The 19,724-nt window shown below is 35.7% G+C and overlaps 1 long non-coding RNA gene across 1 annotated transcript; it reads left to right on the top strand.

Moving 5' to 3' along the window:
- The first annotated feature begins 8,697 nt into the window (after positions 1–8,697).
- Positions 8,698–19,334, top strand: LOC123263023. The gene is made up of 3 exons (XR_006509076.1): positions 8,698–8,882; positions 17,604–17,607; positions 19,324–19,334. It is a non-coding gene; the product is annotated as an uncharacterized LOC123263023 (long non-coding RNA).
- Positions 19,335–19,724: the final 390 nt, after the last annotated feature.

Below are 19,724 nucleotides of genomic sequence, written 5' to 3'. Positions count from 1 at the left end.
ATTTCATGAACTGTCTAAAAAATTTAGACATATCGTGTAATTTTGGAACATTACGCGATCTGTCTGAGGCCTAATTGCATTTCATGAACTGTCTAAAAATTTTAGCCACTTCGTGTAACTGATCGACCATTGCACGATCTGGCTGCAGTTCATGAACTGTCTAGAAATGCTTAGACAGTTCACAAACTGTCTAATTTCACGATCTGTCTACGACATATACACAGATCGAAATTGTAACGGCTATTGATAACTTCAGACATACAATATTTACTCAGGCGTTTTAACGATGTACCTTATGTATAAAAGCATATTTTTAACTTCCCGCTAAGAAAATTGAAAATTTTCAAAAATTGACGTTTTGGGATCCTAGGAAGCTTCCCCGAATGTTTCCGCGATGATGTCCGTATGTCTGTGTGTGTGTGTTTTTTTATTTAAGGGGGGGGGGAATCCTTTTTACGGATTTTAGGCATAGCTGTTTGGCCTGGATATGTGGCGACTCGACGCAGTGTCATACTAAAACTCGACGCTAGCGCCCCTACCCACTAAACTCTAAACCCCTTTTCCTCTTTCTCCTAATCCCTCATGGAAACCGCCGTCAGGCATTACTTCGTGAGGGGAGGATTTAGCTACTGCTCTTTCTTCTGGTGGCTGAGGTGTTATTCTTTCCTCCTTCTAATTGGCGTCATTCGCTCTTCTTCTTTCTATGGACCGCAGGTCTGAGAGGACTCCCGTGATAAACGTGTTTGTGGCGTTCCAGGCAGCCTTTGATGACAGCATTGCTTCTACTATTGTCTCTGGTTGGATTTTCCTCTTCAGGATATTCTCCAGCTCGTCTCGCTGTGGATAAAAACGTGGGCACTCAAAGAAGACGTGCTCTGCATCTTCATTGACTCCTGGGCAGGACGGGCACTCTGGGGAACTATCATGCTTAAAGCGGTGGAGATACGCCCGGAAACAGCCGTGTCCTGATAACATCTGTGTAAGATAATAGTTGACCTCACCGTGACTCCGGTTTAGCCAAACGTTGATCCTTGATATGAGACGATGCGTCCACCTACCCTTCACTGTGGCATCCCACTGTAGTTGCCATCGACTTATGCTCTTCTGCCGTTCTTCTGTTCTAAGCTCCTCAGTGCTTAGTGTGGTTGACTTCTTTCGTTGGTAAAGGATCCGTCTTTCCTCAGCTAAGGCTCTGAGAGGCAAAGTTCCGGAAATAACACACACTGCTTCCATAGATATTGTGCGGAAGGCGCTCGCTACTCTTAAGGCACTCAGATGTTAGACTGGTGCAGCCTTTCTCCATGATTCTTGTTTCTCTAGTGCGTCCGCCCAGATAGATATTCCGCAAGTGAGCATTGATGTGACTACAGATGATAGCAGTAGTCTTCTGCTCTGCTTTGGGCCTCCGACGTTTGGCATCAGTCGAGCTAAGCTAGCTACCACTGCTGATGCTTTTGCACTCACGTGTTCGACTTGCTGCTTAAAGTTGAGTCGGGCATCAAGCATCACTCCCAGATATCGGATATATGGTTGTGGTGTGATTTCTTGTTCTCCGACTTTCAGCTTTATGGTCTCTATCAGTTTTCTGCTGGTAATAAGCACAGCCTCAGTCTTCTGTTTAGCCAGTTGTAGATTCATTGAGTCCATCCACCGGTTAACTTTCTCAAAGGTGATACCGAACATGTGGTTTATCTCATCTAGGTGTTTAGCAACGATTACGACAGCTACATCATCTGCATATGCAACAAGCTTGACACTTCTTGGAAGAGTCAGTCTCAGCAGGCCATCATACATGACATTCTACAGAAGTGGACCCAGAACGAAACCCTGGGGTACACATCCGGTAATATCATACTCTTTTGGACCATTCTTCGTGTTGTATCTCAGGATTCTGTCCGTGAAGTATCTAGCCACTATCCTACGTAGGTATCCTGGTACGTTTTTCTCTTCCAGGGTTTGCATAATGCAGTCCCAGTTGGCGGAGTTGAAGGCATTTTTGATGTCCAGGCAGTACTTCTTCGCTCCACCCTTCCATCTGATCCCTTCGATTGCCTCCTTGGCCGTTGCAACAACCAGATTGATTGCGTCCAGGGTTGATCGTCCTTTCCGAAAACCATACTGGTTATCTGCCAGGAGTGGATCGACAACTGCTTCTATTCTTTGGTGGATTATACGCTCAAATATCTTACCTGCCGTGTCTAACATACAAAGTGGTCGATAAGATGACGGTTCTTCTGGTGGCTTTTTCCCTTTTGAAAGTAGTACTAGTCGTTGCTGCTTCCACTTCCGAGGGAAAATCCCTTTCTTGAGGCATGTGTCGTAGACGTCCAGGAAGAATGATGGCACTGCTTTTATAGTTATTTTTAAAGCAATATTGGGGACCCTGTCCAATCCCGGCGCTTTATTGTTCCCTACACGATTACAAGCCTCCATCAGTTCTTCCTCCGTGACAGATGGAATGTCATCCATTTCATTTTGCGCTAATAGGTAGTTAAACTCGCTTTGTTCGGGGAACAACGCGTTTACGATCTTCTGTGGGAGTTGAGGACACGTGGGTGATGGCATTAGCTGGTTTTTAAGATGGGTCATGACCACCTTATACGGCCTACCCCACAAATCTCTGTCCACCTCGTTGATGAGCTCCTTCCAGCATTTTCTTTCGCTATCTTTAATGGCTTTGTTCAGGGATCAACGGGCTTTTTTGTACTCTGCGACCAGCTCCGCAGAGTTAGGTTGTCGGTAGCCACGCTGAGATATTCTCTTCTGATGACTCTCTTTACGAAGGGCGCTGATGTGGTCGTTTCACCAGTGAACGGAAGGTCTTGTGTTCATGCCACGTCTACGAGACATACTGGCGTCACAAGCCTGGGTCACTCTTTTCATCAGGTCCTTGGTCTTCTCTTCTGCGCAGCCCGCGATAATCTGGTCACTATTGAGAACTACTAACAATGCACTTGGGTCAAGAGTTTTTACCTTCCAACCAATGGTGTTAAGTTGCTTTTTAGGTCTTCTCGGGCTCTGGACGTTTGATATTTCCCAGAGAATCGCGTTGTGGTCGCTGGCTGTGTAGATATCCATCACCTTCCAGTTGATATTACCTCTGGTGAGACTGCTACTGATGAAAGTGAGATCTACAATAGAACTTGAGTCTTCTTTGGTGTAGGTTGGTGTATTACCACTGTTACGAAGTACTACATATAACGTAGAAAAGGCTTCTAGTAGTTCCTTTCCTCGCGCGTTTGTATGCTTGCTGCCCCAGTCTACTGCCCAGGCGTTGAAGTCCCCGGATATTGCCACTGGGTGGTAATGCTTCGCGTCCTCGGTAAGTCGATCCAGAAATGTGGTGAATTCGACAGTAGAGAGGCTAGGTGGTGCGTAACAGCTATAGAAGCGGATGCCCTCTACTGATACTGCTACAAAGCCGGCATTGCTGTTGTCGACTGCATTTTGGAAAGGGAGCTTGCCACATGACCAGATGACAGCTTTGGATGTGCTGTCAGATTCCCAGGGTTGGGTACTCAGGTGTTTATATGGCTCTGCTATCAGTACCAAGTCAAGCTCTAGTTCTCGCACGGATTGCATGAGCAGGTCATGCGCTGCCTCACAATGGTTGAGATTGAGCTGCAGTATCCTCATGTTTGTTTGTTCGTCAACTTCTGGAGTGCCTCCTGAAATAACGGGCACTTATAAGTACCGGCATGGTGGGCAACATTCTCTGCAGTTTCAATCTCAGCACATAATGCACATTTGGCTGGATTTTTACAATCAGAAATCTTGTGCCCTTCTTGTCCGCACCTGATGCAAAGCTTCGACCGGTCCACCTTGCTTCTGCACCGGGATCCATGATGTCCGAAATGCCAGCATTTAAAGCATTGAATAGGTCTCTTCGTTGCCCTTATTCGGCAATTAACCCAACCAATCCGGATTTTGCTACTTCCATCCAGTAGTTTCTGTGCTGTTGCTGCTGGTAGAATTACTGTGGCAATTTGAGTACCTCTATAGGCCTTACGGATCTTGATTGCCTCTAGTGGTATCTCACAGCCATCTCCAGCTTCCTTTTGTAGGGCACCCTGGATGTCGTCCTTCGTTGTGTCATCATCGACGTCTCGGATCTCAATTACCTCCTGTGGTCCTTTGCAGGTTACTCTTGCGTCTTCTTTCAGTATGTCTGCAATGGTTTTTCTCAATTTTTGGCCTTTGTCGGTGTTCTTCTTCGAAAGAGTTATCATCATATCTCCAGCATTGGTCTTATGGATCTTCTCTACCGTACTGCGGACCTGATCATCAGGGACGTCCTGTTTTATTCGGCGCAGGATCTCGGCGTACTTTGCTTTCTCTGTCAGCCGGATGATGAGGGCATCCGGTCTGATCCATTTCCGCGGTTTCTTTCGCTTGGGTTCAGATCGGGGCTCCTTTGTCATCTGTTTTGAGAGCACCTCTTTCTTCTGTCGCTTTAGCTCTTTCTTGGACTGAACTTCTTGCCAAACCGACGCTTTTTCCTGTTCGTTGCTTCGTACTGCCACTCCTTGCGGAGGGCTTTTCTTCAAATCCTTTTTCTTCACGACTTGGCTGATTGCTGGGTCAGGAGAAGGTCGATCTTTTCTCTTACCTGACTTGCTGCTGGCTTTACTTTTATCTTCCGCGACTGATTCACCGTCACCTTCGGCTCTGGTGTCCATTGCTTCGTCAGTTACGACGTCAGCCTGACAGGCTTTCTCCAGGTAGCATGGGAAATGCGCTGCAATGATGAGCGCCACTTCTCGTCCAGCTTCTCAAGCCTTTGAAGGGCGTTAGCTACACCAGTCGTCTTGGTCTTTATCTCTTTGTGAATGTTGACCTTAGGTTGGACGAAATCATTCAACTCACTGATCAGTTGTTCAAGGCGTTTGAGCACTTGCGAACGCTTCATTCCAGCGCTTGCGTCAATTGCTGCTTGTTGGGCATGTAGCCCGTTTCCACTCTCGTTTGTTTCCTGTAAATTACTCATACTTTTTTTATTCACCAGCGCATCGTACGGAGTGGAGCGGGTTGTCATAACTAGGAACGGGTGTACCCTCGGAGATAGTACTCCTACCCCAGTTCCCTGAGGCCTAGTCGACACTTAGCTAGTCCCGGAATTCACGGACGGACTAGACTCACTCGGAGCGGTGAAGATTCCGATCTCTAGCACTCACTGCGTACTCCCTGATCAAGGCCCGAGGTGGCTGGCTCCTGATCTACTGCTGTAACTTACACCTCGGCAGAGCAAGCTCACATCAGCCGTGGCCTGCGTCATCGGAAACTACGACACAGATTCCGGACACTCCCAATGGGTTACAACAGAGAACGATCTTCTTCTTGCTAGGTCAGTTAGTGTGAACAACCCATTAAGGGGAGTTTTGTCCACGGGAGCGTATTTTATTTAGCTCCTACCCTCTGTACCTTGTCAACTAAGAGACTCAGTGTCATCCAAGGACAGCGAGCGTTCTCCCATCCGCTCGGGGAGACGCGCTCGATAGCTGTATCTCTTCTGCCCCAAATGTGTGTGTGTGTGTGTTTTTTTTTTTTTTTTTTTTTTTTTTGTAGGGGGGGGAATCCTTTTTACGGATTCTAGGCATAGCTGTTTGGCCTGGATATGTGGCGACTCGACGCAGCGTCATACTAACTCGACACTAACGCCCCTACCCACTAAACCCTAAACCCCTTTTCCTTCTTTCCTCTAATCCCTCATGGAAACCGCCGTCAGGCATTACTTCGTGAAGGGAGGATCTAGCTACTGCTCTTCCTTCTGGTGGCTAAGGTGTTAACTATCTTCCTTCTATCTTCTGCTATTTGCTCTTTTTCTTTCGGTGGAACGCAAGTCTTTAAGGACTTCTGTTGCAAACGTGTTGGTAGCGTTCCAGGCAGCTTCTGATGACAACATTGCTTCTACTAGTGAATCTGGTTGCATTCTCTGGTTCAGGATCCTCTCCAGTTCTTCACGCTGTGGATCGAAACGAGGACATACAAAGAAGACGTGCTCCGCGTCTTCAGCAGCTCCTGGGCAGGACGGGCACTCCGAAGAGTCATCGTGCTGTGTGTGTGTGTGTGTGTGTGTGTGTGTGTGTGTGTAGTCGTATGTAAACCTCTCATAACTTTTGAAGGGCTTGACTGATTTCATCACGGTTGGTGCCATTCAAAAGGGCTTGACCAAATTCAAAAGTTATGAACGGTTCACATACTTTCACACACACTCACACACACACACACACACACACACACACACACACACACACACACACATACACACACGAAAGACGGGCCCTTTACCATCGAAAGAGGTCAACTACACTGAGCGCTGAAGAACTAAGAACAGAAGAACGGCAGCACAGCATCTCGCGATGGCAACTTGAGTGGGACGCCGCAGCAAAAGGAAGATGGACACACCGCCTCATACCAAAGATCGACGTTTGGCTGAGCCGAAACCATGGTGAAGTCAACTATTACCTAACGCAGATGTTGTCAGGACATGGGTGCTTTCGAGAGTATCTGCACCGCTTTAAGCACGACGATTCTCCAGAGTGCCCGTCTTGTCCAGGGGTTATTGAGGACGCAAGGCACGTTTTCTTTGTGTGTCCACGTTTCGATCCTCAGCGTGAGGAGTTAGAGAGGATCCTGAACTGGAGAATCCAACCAGAGACAATAGTAGATGCAATGTTGTCGAATCAAACTGCTTGGAACGCTACAAGCACTTTTGCCACAGAAGTGCTTACAGAGTTGCGTTCCATTGAAAGAAAAAGAGCAAATGACAGAAACTAGAAGAAAGGAAAAATAACACCTTAGCCACCAGAAGGAATAGCGGTAGCTGGATCCTCCCCTCACGAAGTAATGCCTGACGGCGGTTTCCATGAGGGATTAGAGGAAAGAAGAAAAGGGGTTTAGGGTTTAGTGGGTAGGGGCGTTAGGGTCGAGTTTTAGTATGACACTGCGTCGAGTCGCCACATATCCAGGCCAAACAACTATGCCTGGAATCCGTAAGAAGGATTCCCCCCCCTAAGATAAAAAAAAAAAAAAAAAAAAAAAACACATACACACACACACACACAGCGGGGAGTTAAAAAGTCGATCTATTGGTGACACTTTTCTGACCTCTGTTCAATATATGGACATGCATGAGTTTACTTGATGAATTTTTTTCCTTTTTTTTTTAATTTCATTGGTGGATCAATGTGAGAATAAGAGTAAAGATTATAATAAACAGGCATGTACTAAAAATGAAAGTATTACTATGATTATTGCAGAAATTTGAGAGACAAAAGAAAATGCTGAATAAAAGAGAAAATTGAGAGAAAGAAATTTAAAAGCAAAAGAGAACTGTTCAGTGAACAGGCCCAGCCGCGATAAAGTCGCCCCTGGGGGACTCCTAATTTCACGAGCCGCACCTGTCTACCGCTAGTTCCCGCAAAAACTAACCGCCTATGAAAGCTTAGCTTGACTGATCACGCCATGTCTCGGTGGTGTGATTGGCTGATCGCTCTGCTGACATGCACAATCAGCCTTCTTCCCCAAGTTGACGAGGAAGAAGACGCATTATTATTATTATTCTTTCGCTTCCACGCTTTCGCTGCATCAAGTCGCCATTAGTATTTCTTTACTTTCGCTTTTTGTTAATAAACCGAATTTCGCTTATTGAATAATTTAATTTAAATTAATTGTTATTAATCCGCTTTAGTTTGTTACAGATAGATTGTGTTATTTGTCCAATTAATTCTCCGCTTTTCCAGTGTCGGCAGTGTGCTCAACCACGTGTCGGCCGGCTTCGCTTTATTATTCACGCAGTGCTTTATTTATCCGCTTTTATCTAAACAATCTGCAAATTAACATATTAGATATAACTTGTATTTAGTGTAAATAAATTTATAGTGTTAATTTTTAATAATATTTCCGCGTTTTAATTGAGATATCCAGACCAAAACCTGATCCTCCGCTTTCCCGCAATTACAACATTTTACAAGAACCGACCTATTAAAAGGAAGAAGACGACAACATAAAATGTTTTTAACGTTGTGTTTTTTAAATTTATATTGATTATTTATTATTTATTGATTATTAGTATTCTTTATATTAATATATTTTATATGTTACTTTGCATGAGAAAGCATTACGTGTTAAATAAAAAAACGCCATTCGGCCATACCCGACATGGATAGGTAGATTTCTTGTTTGAATATTGAAAAAAAAACACGTTATTAAAAGGCAAAAATGTCCTAAAATTTATTTTTTATTATATTTTTGCAAATAATGATATGAGACCGACTACAACCAATAGATATTCAAAGACATCTTCCTAAAAAATAGGATTTGTAACAGACGAAAGTCATTTGATGATAATAGCTAAAAATTAATTTATTTTTGATTTTTTTTTAATTTTCCAAACTCCGAAATAAATTGAAAAAAGTATCAAAAGGTAACGAATAATAGCTCAAACCGAAGATAATTATGTGAATTTTGACATAAAGTTGATAAATTCAAGCTATCTTTTATGGCTTTAAATTATTTAAAGAAAAAGGGCTGAAATACGTTCATTGAAAAATTTTTGAAAATTTTCAAATTCACGGAATTAATTAAAAAAATCATCAAAACTAGACAAATAATAGTTTAAATTGAAGGTTATTAAATGAAATTTAAGATAAATTTGATAGATTTTATCTATTTTTTACATCTGGAAGATTATTTTCATAAAAAATACAAAATTCAAAATTTTTTGAAAATGAAAAAAATTTTCAAACACCCACAACTCGTAAACTAACCGGCCGATTTTGCTCATCTTTGAACTTGATCTTGGTATTGATCCACAGAATAAGCCCACAAAATTTCATAAAGATCGGTTGAGAACTGTGGGCGCAATCCTGCTGACATGGCGCGTTATATCACATATATATATATAATATATATATATATATATATATATATATATATATATATATATATATATATATACATACATAAATACATATATAAACTTTTGAGCCAATGCCATTTTTCGACATTACTCGATAAAATAAAACATATTATGATAAAATTTTCCTAAAATTACAACATGAGACCGGCTACAATAGTTATATTTCTATAGAAATCTACCTAAAAATAATAGAATTACTTTATGATGTATTTTGAAAATTACTATCCGATTTATCACCTTTTCTTTTTAATTTTATCAAGCTTTATGTTTTAGTGGAAAAAATTGATAAATTAATTATTTCTGATATTTATTTATTTATTTATTTATTTATTTAATAAACAAACCCAACAGCCTAGGCCATTAATAGGGTTAATAGTACAGTAGTTAGTATACAAAGATAGTTTTTGATGTATGACAATATGACTTATAACTAGCATAGTGATTTCACATATAAACTTTGAAATACTAAAATACTAAGTGAATGCTCTAGCGATAAGTTAGCTATTGCAATTCATTCATAATAATAATCAAAAAGAGAGAAAAAAAAAACAAAACAAAAAAAAAAAAAAAAAAACAAAGTATAAAACAGAATAGCAATACTCCTTATAAAATAACAATACTCCTTATTACCAATACACAATTGCACATCATCAACTCCACTTAATTACTAATTTGCCAAGTAATGCTGTTATATATCCATGAGGACAATCAAACGGATCGAGTGAAGCTTCTAATTGACAAAAACGATTCACTGCACCAGAGATGCGATAGATCGGTGCTGCCTGAGATAAGTTAGATTTAGCAATAGGTATATACATTGGTACTTGACTTCTTATACATAAGACTGGTATCCTAAATTTAAACAATGATAGTAGTTGAGGACAGTCTACCAAGTTATTGAACAGATATAAATAATGAATTGAAAATATCGCTTGTAAGTAATGTCCATCTATTGGTATTGACTATCTATCTACTGGAGATTTTATCCATCTACTGGGGTTTTGGACTTTTCCTGACATTTTAATTTTTTATTAATTACTAGAACGTTTTACGAAGTTTTACTTATTTTTTCCTGGTTAATTATATATTTTTACATAAATATAATTTACTTTATCACAACTTATCTATATATTACTATATTGTTTTTTTTTAATAGAACACAAGAGTTTGCTTAACCGTCCATCTATTGGTGTATTTACCCTACTGTACCCCCATGAAAAAAAAATATGTGTCAAAATAAATAAAAAATATATTTTAAATATATTAAAAATCTATAAAAAATATATAAATATATAAAAAATATGTATAGTAAATATATTTTTAATAACTAACTTTTGGTCGATTTTCATATATATTTTATATATTTTAAATATATTTAAGATATATTCAAAATATATCTGAAAAGACATAAAAAAATAGCTAAAATATAGAAAAAACATATTTTGAATATATGTGAAATATATTGGAAATATATCAATATATATAAAAATCGACCAAAAGTTAGTTATTTAAAATATATTTACGATACATATTTTATAAATATTTATATATTTTTTATAGATTTTTAATATATTTAAAATATATTTTTTGTTATACTCGCTCCAATAGTTCAACTTTTGAGCGCTGGGTGGCGTCCGTAAAGGGACTCTTTTCTAGAGACTCTGCCATACCGTCTTTTTTTCACGGCCTAGGCCGTGAAGTTTTATCCCCTCCTTTTTTTACAAACTTTTCGTATAGACCCAGACGAAATTGAGAGAGATTGTAAAAAAAAAGAGTCACATTCTAGCGTACTGACCGATAATTTTTAGTCAATTTTAAACTTTAGTTACTATTGAGTGGTACTCATTATTTCTCTGCTGGCAGTTTATTACGAAGTGGACCTAATGTTAATAAAATAACAACAACGCTATAAATAAATACTAATAAAAAGTTATTAACATTTTCTGGACGTGAGCAAGATTTTAAGATTAATAAAAAGATAATTAATATAAAATTAATTTTTTTTGCCCTAGCCAAACTTCATAAAATTTAAATATGTCATTATTTGCCTCCTATCCCTCAAAAGGATAGGAAAGCAATCTCTTTGAGCTCGGAGAGCTCAAAATAACCCATAAATTGTATTTTTGAGCTCGAAGAGCTCAAAAACGTCATTGGTGCAATTTTAAGCGCCTAAGTATGGAATTAGCGGGAAGTTGCAGGGATGGCCTTCAGGGTCAACCGTTTTCCTAATTTTTTTTTCATGGGAGTATAGTGACTAGATAGTAACAAGTGAATCGTTACGTGTACAATCCGTACAGCTACGAGTAGCAGTCTGGATATTGACCGTCATGATCTATTCAGTGCCGTTCACGAAACTATTGCTACCGTTAGTATACAGTTTTCCTAACCTCACTCTCCTCTAGACAGCAACGTGTGGATACTGACAGTAGCGATACTGTATAGTGCGGAGCAGAAAATTTTTTTTCAGTGCAGGTTGAGATGCCTGGAAGAGCTCCTTTTGATGACTGAATTACTGAGATGAAAGTAGATTACGATGCCAGAGTTGATTCAGACCTATGAAGGTCCTGAACAGCCTACCTCTGGGCTTGAGAGTTGCCAGAGTCGATTCAGGCCTAATGTAATAGGTCCTCTCCACGTTTTGTTATATTGTAACAGTGCATTTTGATATACTCGTGTTCGTGCAGAAACTTTGCGTACCAGCCTTCGTCAGTTTCCTTTTCAGGCACTGGGCGGTGCTATCGCTAGTCTTAGTTCTCGGAGTGGGGAGCTTAAGGCCTGGCTCCAGTCAGTGGAGCGAGTCATTAGTCAGTCGATGTTCGAGCGTACAACTCTGAGGATCTTCAAAGAAGCCAAGGGGCAAATCATTATCCAGACGGAGCGAGTTGTATTAGCGAAGACGGGGTCGGCTCAGTTAGTGATAGTTTAGTTTAGTTACACGGAGAAAAATTAATTATACTACCTACTATATAAAAATAGTAACTCCTACTATCTAAAATGGTCATAAAATTAATTAGTAACAAAATAATAGGTGATATCATTGACAATTGTAATAGTTACTATTAATAATGGTAACGATGACTATCAAAAATAATGATTGTAATTATTTTAAATTATAACTGTTACAATCGAAGATGGTAACTGTAATCATCTCAGATTGTAAAAATTCTGAAAGAAAAAATAATATAAGTTTATTTAATTAAATCTTTTATTTACATCCATATTTTAGCTAATGTACATTTTTTTCTTTGAAATACTAAAATATTTTAAATTCCCTTCAAAATTTTTTTTTGAAAATTTGATTTTTTTGAAGATTAAAAATTTTTTTTTTAAATTTAAATTTTATTAAAAATCATGATTTTTTTTTAATTTCAAATTTTTTTTGAAACATTTGGCGTTGAAACTTTTTTTAGACAAATAAAAATTTAAATATAAATTAAATTCGGATTTAATCCCGATTTTTTGTGCACTACACTGCACTACAGCTGCTTTTAGTTTATTCAGAAATGCATCCACAGTAACGCAGCAGATTCTTAATTTTTTAAATATTATTTACTCGCTTAGATAGTAGTTATTATTATTACTGATGGTAATTGCAACCATCAGGTTATATTAGAAATTATGATTTTGATAATAGTAGTAACTAATTAAAATAATAACAGTTATTATTACTGATTACCATCATAATAGTAGTAGTTACCATCAGAATGGTAAATACTACAATTCAGATGGTTTACTTAATTATTTAAATAATATTTACTACTATTGAATTCAGTTGATAGATTTTAACATAACTAGATAATAAACTCTACTATAAAATTTTCTCCGTGTAGTTTTTGGTCTGCGAGCTAACTGGTTAGCATCCTAAAATTTGTTGAGTTGTGTGTTAATCAGGCTATGGCGAAGACCAGGCCAAATTCTATTCTGGGGATTGTTCATGGAGAGCCTACCCACCGAGGAGGACGTGTCTCAACAGAACCGCGACGTAAGCTGTCTTATCATCGTTGTTAATTATTGGGTTTTGATAGTTGTTACATTCTTAAACTAAATTGCAGTAAAATCATTTTATTAATTAAAATAAATTCGTCGCGTAGTTCACCAGGAAGAGCAGATCTGATGGGTTCCTTGCGAGCCTCCTCCTATTCACAAATTAATTAAATAGTTAATCGTAGAGTCATTTGGGATAAATTTGTTTATTGTTATATTTTGCTAATTATTTCAACAACCAAGCTTCCTCCTCTAACTTAGCATAAATTAATTAGTATAATAATATTCTGTGACCGAATTGTTTTGAATTACCCACTCCCTGAGAGTATGAGCTGGCAACGAGTAACTCGGTTCCAGGAGGTCGAGTAAATTCACCATCGTTGAATTCTCCTGGTGGCATCCAGACCATCTTTGGCGCAAATAGTACACTTTGGTTAGAGGGTCACAAAACTTGCCAAGGTGTTACTGTTTTAATATACATTGTATTATCAACCGTAGTCAAGTATTAGCAACATAGCGGATGGAAAATTCAAGGCGCACTAGAATTACTTGAGTTAAGCCACATTGAGGATGATACATACTTGGATGGATGATGGCTTAGGAATTACCGTATTATTACATTTTAATTTATCTATAAAAATGTATACTGTCTAATTAGTTCGTAGAGTCAAGTAACAGTTATATTTATAAAGGAAATCAACAATTTATTCAAGAATTTTACAGAATTGTTTATGACAACATATAATTGTATTTGATAACACATGATCATATCAGATTATATAGGGCCAATTTTTATGTATGATCAGACATGATCATGAATAGTACGTTTTTTTATAATCACATATAATTATAAATATTTTTTTCCCATCCATTACATTGGTCTTTATGTCGAAATTTACTTAAATTGTTGTCATATTATCTCTTTAATAGTTGACTAATACTGAAAAATAGCATTATATACGTATACAATGTAATGCAGCATTGTGGTGTGGGCATGATCACTCCTACGATTCTTGATAGATCCTAATAAAACTTAAAATACTTATTCTCTACTCAACGATTACTTTAAAAGAGTTCCAAGATGAGCGTAGATCAATTAGTTCAAGAACGGTAACCATTAAAAATTTTCAAAATAGTGAAAATTGCGTTTTCGTAATTTTATCAGTAAATAACTTTTGATTAAGAGGAGATTATTTATTTATTAGATTGTGCCAAATAAATCGAAGATTTTTTTTTTTCGGTCTCATATCAAAATTTCATTGAGTTACGAAAAAAAATTGTGTTAAAATTTGAGCGCTTTATTTTCATTTTTCAGTTAGCGCTCGCAAAAAGAAGAATTTTCGCCAAAAAAAGTTTTTTTTTCACTTATTTTTTGGTTATAGAAAATTCAATATACCAAATATAAAAAAAACCCTTGGTATGGTTTTGTAGGAAAATAAATTTTCTACAAAGATGATTTTTTGTCGAATTTAAAGAAACAACAGCTTCTTTTGAATAGCTAATTTAATTAAGATTTGTTCTATAATTTTTGTTGTCAATTATTGATGGACACGTATTAAACTACTTCTTAACGAAAAAAACTGACCAATGCAATTTTTCTAGAAATATTTAGGATCTCAAAAAATAGTTTTTATGCTTTAATTGATTGTAGTATGGTACTATTGAAGTTAAAAATAATTTTATTAACAAAAATAATGAAGACAAAAAGATTAATTTTTTCGTAATTTTTTATTCATAAGTCTCATTGACTTAAAAATTATTCATGCTTCAAAATTAATAAAATATATCTTTTTCTGTAATTTTTATTCGTCAACGGATTCTTCTGTAGCGCTCGTAACTCAAAACGGTAGTTGTAGTCTAGCCAAAAAGTGCCTTTTTGGTTAACTTTGTTCAGCAGTCTCAGAAAATTATTATCTAGCTGTCATTCGATTTGGAATAGCATCTAGATAATTTTTGAAAAAAATGAAGTTTCGCATGTTAAAATTGCAAAAGTTATTCACAATTAACTGAAAAAAAGGGGGTTTATTTTTTTGAAAATATCTCAAAAACTAATGAAGATTTATTAAATTTAAAAAAAGATTCAAAAATAGGAGGAAATTTCCTAAAAAAAAGTCCCGTCTCCCGGAACTGTAGGACCAATATCTAGGGATAAAAATACGGCCGAAAGCGGGTGTTCTGGCTTACGTTAGCTTCGCCTACTTTGGACACTTTACTAATAAAAATTATTTTGTCATATTAAATATAAAATTTCAGAAATGAAAATATTCAGGGGCTTACGGGATCGATAAATAAACAATAATTTGCCTGGAAAATTTTTTTATCACAATTTTTCAATTAATTATGCAATAGCTACACAGAAAGAATGGTTCACTTGGACCAAGAAAATATTTTTCTTGCTAATTATTTTCTTGGGCGAAAAAAAAATTTTTTTTTGACATAAGAAATTTCACTTATTCCAACAAAATTAATTCTCTTGCTTCAAGAAATACGTATCTTGATCCAAGACAATTTATTTAAATCAAGAAAATTTTCTTGTTTTGAGAAAATTTTTCTCTTGCTCCAAAAAATTAAGTTCTTAACAAAAGTTAATTTTCTTGTCTTGAGAAAATTTTCTTCTTGCTCCAAAAAATTAAATATCTCGATAATAAATTTTGATCAATTTTTTTATTGACGAACATGTCAAATGGAAAGATCAAATAATATTGAACCATTTTCTTTCATTCAATATATATAATTGCGTGCTAAAATAATCAAAAATGGGTATCAAATATTCAAGAGAAAACTTTTCTCAAGGTGAGCAAATTTTTTTCTCAGCTGAAGTAGGTGGCACTGCTTCCCTAAAGTATCTAAAAATCTTGATCCAATATAAAAATTTATTGTATCAAGTATTTATGATAATTTGAATTAAGAAAAATTACTTCCACCAAGAATAGAATTTCAAGAAAAATTTTTACTTCGGCCAAAACAACTTCGGTTTTCCTTCGGGCACCCGACAAATTTACTTGAGCCAAGAATTTTATTCTCCAGTCAAGGAATATTTTTTTCTGTGTAACTAATAATTTTTTTCTGCTTGAACATGAACATTCCAAGTGTGATAATTGTTTGACTATAAATTTGAGATTTTTTTCTCTTTTGGAGCAATTCTTGGAAGTTTTCAGAATAGATTCCCGTTGAAAAAATAAAAAAATTTCATTTCTCAGTTTTTTGTGAATAATTTTCGTTGCAAAATTAAAAACTTAAATTAATCGTTGAAAAAAAAAATTTTTTCTTCAAAATATTATTAATGATCCGTTTTTATGTTGTCAGACGCTGAATAGATATAATTTTTTAAAATATTGGTCCTACAGTACCGAGAGTCGAAACTTTTTGTTAAGAAATTTCCTCCTATTTTTGAATCTTTTTTTTAATTTAATAAATCTTCATTAGTTTTTGCGATATTTTCAAAAAACTAAACCCCCTTTTTTTCAGTTGATTGTTAATAACTTTTGCAATTTTTACAAGCGGAACTTCATTTTTTTTTTTTAATTATTTAGTTGCCATTCTGAATCGAATGACACCTCAATAATAATTGTCGGAGACTGCTGTAAAAAGTTAACCGAAAAGGCACTTGTCGACTAGACTAAAACTGCTGTTTTGAGTTACGAGCGATATAGAAGAATCCGTTAACGAATAAAAATGACAAAAAAAGATATATTTTATTAATTTCGAAGCATGAATAATTTTTAAGTCAATGAGACTTATGAATAAAAAATTACGAAAAAATTAATCTTTTTGTCTTCATTATTTTTGTTAATAAAATTATTTTTAACTTCTATAGTACCATACTACAATCAATTAAAGCATAAAAACTATTTTTTGAGATCATAAATATTTCTAGAAAAATTGCATTAGTCAGTTTTTTTTTGTTAAGAAGTAGTTTAATACGTGTTCATCAATAATTGAAAATAAAAATTATCGAACAAACTGTAATTTAATTAGCTATTAAATTAAAAAGAAGCTGTTGATTTTTTAAATTCGACAAAAAATCATCTTTGTAGAGAATTTGATTTCCTACAAAACCATACCAAGGGTTTTTTCATTTTTTGTTTTATTTCACGAATTCCCATTTCATAATTTGTTATATTGAATTTTCTATAACCAAAAAATAAGTGAAAAAAAACTTTTTTTGGCGAAAATTCTTCTTTTTGCGAGCGCTAACTGAAAAATGAAGATAAAGCGCTCAAATTTTGACACAATTTTTTTTTTCGTAACTCTCAATGAAATTTTCATATGGGACCGAAAAAAAAAAAATCTTCGATTTATTTGGCACAGTCTATTATTTATAAGAAAAAAAACAGTTGAAAGCTTATGAAATAAGCTTCCAGTTGACTAATCAAACTTTTAATTGCAACATCTATGATATAAGTTATTGATAAGAAAAAATGAAAATAGTCCATTCTGAAAAATTTCCTTTTCATTTTGGTTGAGACTTGATGGCATTTTTTATTTCAATCAGATGATAAATTTTCTTAAAAAATTTTTACTTTTTTGTTAATTCAAAGCTTCAAATTTATAAATATCTGATAAAAAAATTCCTTATTCACCTAAAATTTTTTGTATGTAAAAGTAGACAATGAAGCATCATTCATCTGATGGGAACCGGATGCGAGTCAAAATTAGTGAGAAAGATAAAAAAAAAAAATAAGGAATAATAGTGTAGGTGCGTGAATGTGAGAGCACCCTCTATCACATTAGCATGCGTCCCATGAGTCTACATATTTTGGGGAGTTCCCGATGTGAATACCAATATCATGCTTTGACATTCCCATGAAGTGCGACCGATTTGTTTACGAGTATGTACATCATGGCCACATCTGCATTTATGCTTTTGTATTTTGACTAATTGTACTTTTTTTCTGTTAATATTTTTAGAACAAAAACAAATGTTGATACATATCTCAACTATAACGCCAGCTAGAGATAAATAAAAAAGTTATAATTAAAAATTAAACCTTAGATCTGACATTTTTATGAAAAGAATGAATTTTAAATCGAAACAAAAATAAGAATTAGCAATACATGTTAAAATTTCCAGTTCTATAAAATAATTCTTTAATTTATTCATCTAACATGTTGTATTTTGAGTATGATTTGAATCACATGCATTTTTATTTGTAGATTAACAGATTTCTTATGATTACTATGAATGATTTCAGTTGCTTTGTAAGCTACACCTTAAGTTGTCAGACAGGATTAAATAATAAAAAATATTATGAATAAATTATTATTATACTAAAAATCGAAAAATTGCTCATAATGATGAATTTTCGAAAACAAAGAATTTGAAGCTTCGGGACACTATAAAAAAAAATCGCAGCGCCTTGAATTTTATAGGGATTTTAGGGTACACTTTAAGGTTGAAAAATTACCGACAACATCCTTCGTTCATCCATTTTATCCAAATATCCTTAATTATGCGAATTTTTGTCTTTTTTTCAGTAAAAGTTTTCAATTCAAAAAAATTAGTTAAACGGTTGACCCTAAAGGCCATCCCTGCCACTTCCCGGTAACTCCATACCTAAACACTCAACATTTCTCTTATTTTGTTTTTGAGCTCCTCGAGTTCAAAAGTACAATTTCTGTGTTATTTCGAGTTCTCCAAGCTCAAAGAGATAGCTTCTGTATGTTTTTGAGCTCTTCGAGCTCAAAAGTCGGATAGAATCACCATTTTAAATTGTGAATCCGCCATTTTGAATCTGCCATCTGGTGGCTGCTCTGACGCAATCTTCTGAGAATCCGACACTATTTCCCCCTCTACCCTGTGCTTCCGTGGTGAGGATTGACCCTCAATCTGCTCTGAGATCATCATTTAGTTTCTGTTCTTGAATTTGAGCACTTAAAGTCGAGAAGATGGAGATTTTCATTGATTTTGAAGGCTTTTACACGTTTGATAGATCTTTTATTGTCAAAGAGCTTGATGTTATCTTGCTAAGTGATGAAGTGGATTTTTTGAGTTCTCTTCCGCTAGCAACTTTTAAACCACCAGCATAGTACACCAATGAATTCATGGTCTTGGAGACCAAAGATTTTTGGTTGAGAAAGCATGGTATTAAATGGGATGAAGGATCATTCTTCTATACTGAACTCGAAGTGCTGCGAGAGACTCGTTTTATCAGCTCCAGTCTTTAGTCAAGATGGATCCACAAGATATTGCGTGTTTAGATAAATCTTTCATACTTCAATTCACAAAACATGAAATTAATTCCGCATACTCAAAGCTCCCTGAGCGTATGAGGATGGATTCAAGATTTATCAATTATGCAAAATGTACAGAGCATTATAGGACTATGTATAATGATGTTATTAACGGCCCTTATCCATTGAAGAAGGATTGCTATGAATGTAATAATAAATCTTTTTTGTGAGCTAATGTATCTTAGAATAATTATTTTAATAAGGTTTTATAAATAAACAATCATTAAATTACAAATAAAAGTGTTTTTTTTATTAATTATTTTTTTATTACATAAAGTTTATTAATTAATACAGATTCAATAACTTTATTTAATTCTTGTATTCGTCGGTTAAATCGTTCTCTATCTCTTGCTGCTTGTTCCCATGGACCTTGCTTGTCTGGATGCAAAGTCCCACACATACATGTAGTGTATAGTAGGATTAGGATCAAACTGTACCATTGAGTAAGTTTTCTTACAGTGCTGCTGATGGGATTGTATTTCACTATTCGATCGTGAATGATTAAACAGTAAACAGTAGTTTGATTTGGAAACTGTACTGATGATTCAAACTCCAGACGTATATCCACAGGCCCAGACTTGATTGA

The sequence above is a fragment of the Cotesia glomerata genome, linkage group LG4, assembly GCF_020080835.1.
Source record: "Cotesia glomerata isolate CgM1 linkage group LG4, MPM_Cglom_v2.3, whole genome shotgun sequence".
NCBI classification, from domain to species: Eukaryota; Metazoa; Arthropoda; class Insecta; order Hymenoptera; family Braconidae; genus Cotesia; species Cotesia glomerata.
This window is presented reverse-complemented; position numbering and strand designations above follow the sequence as displayed.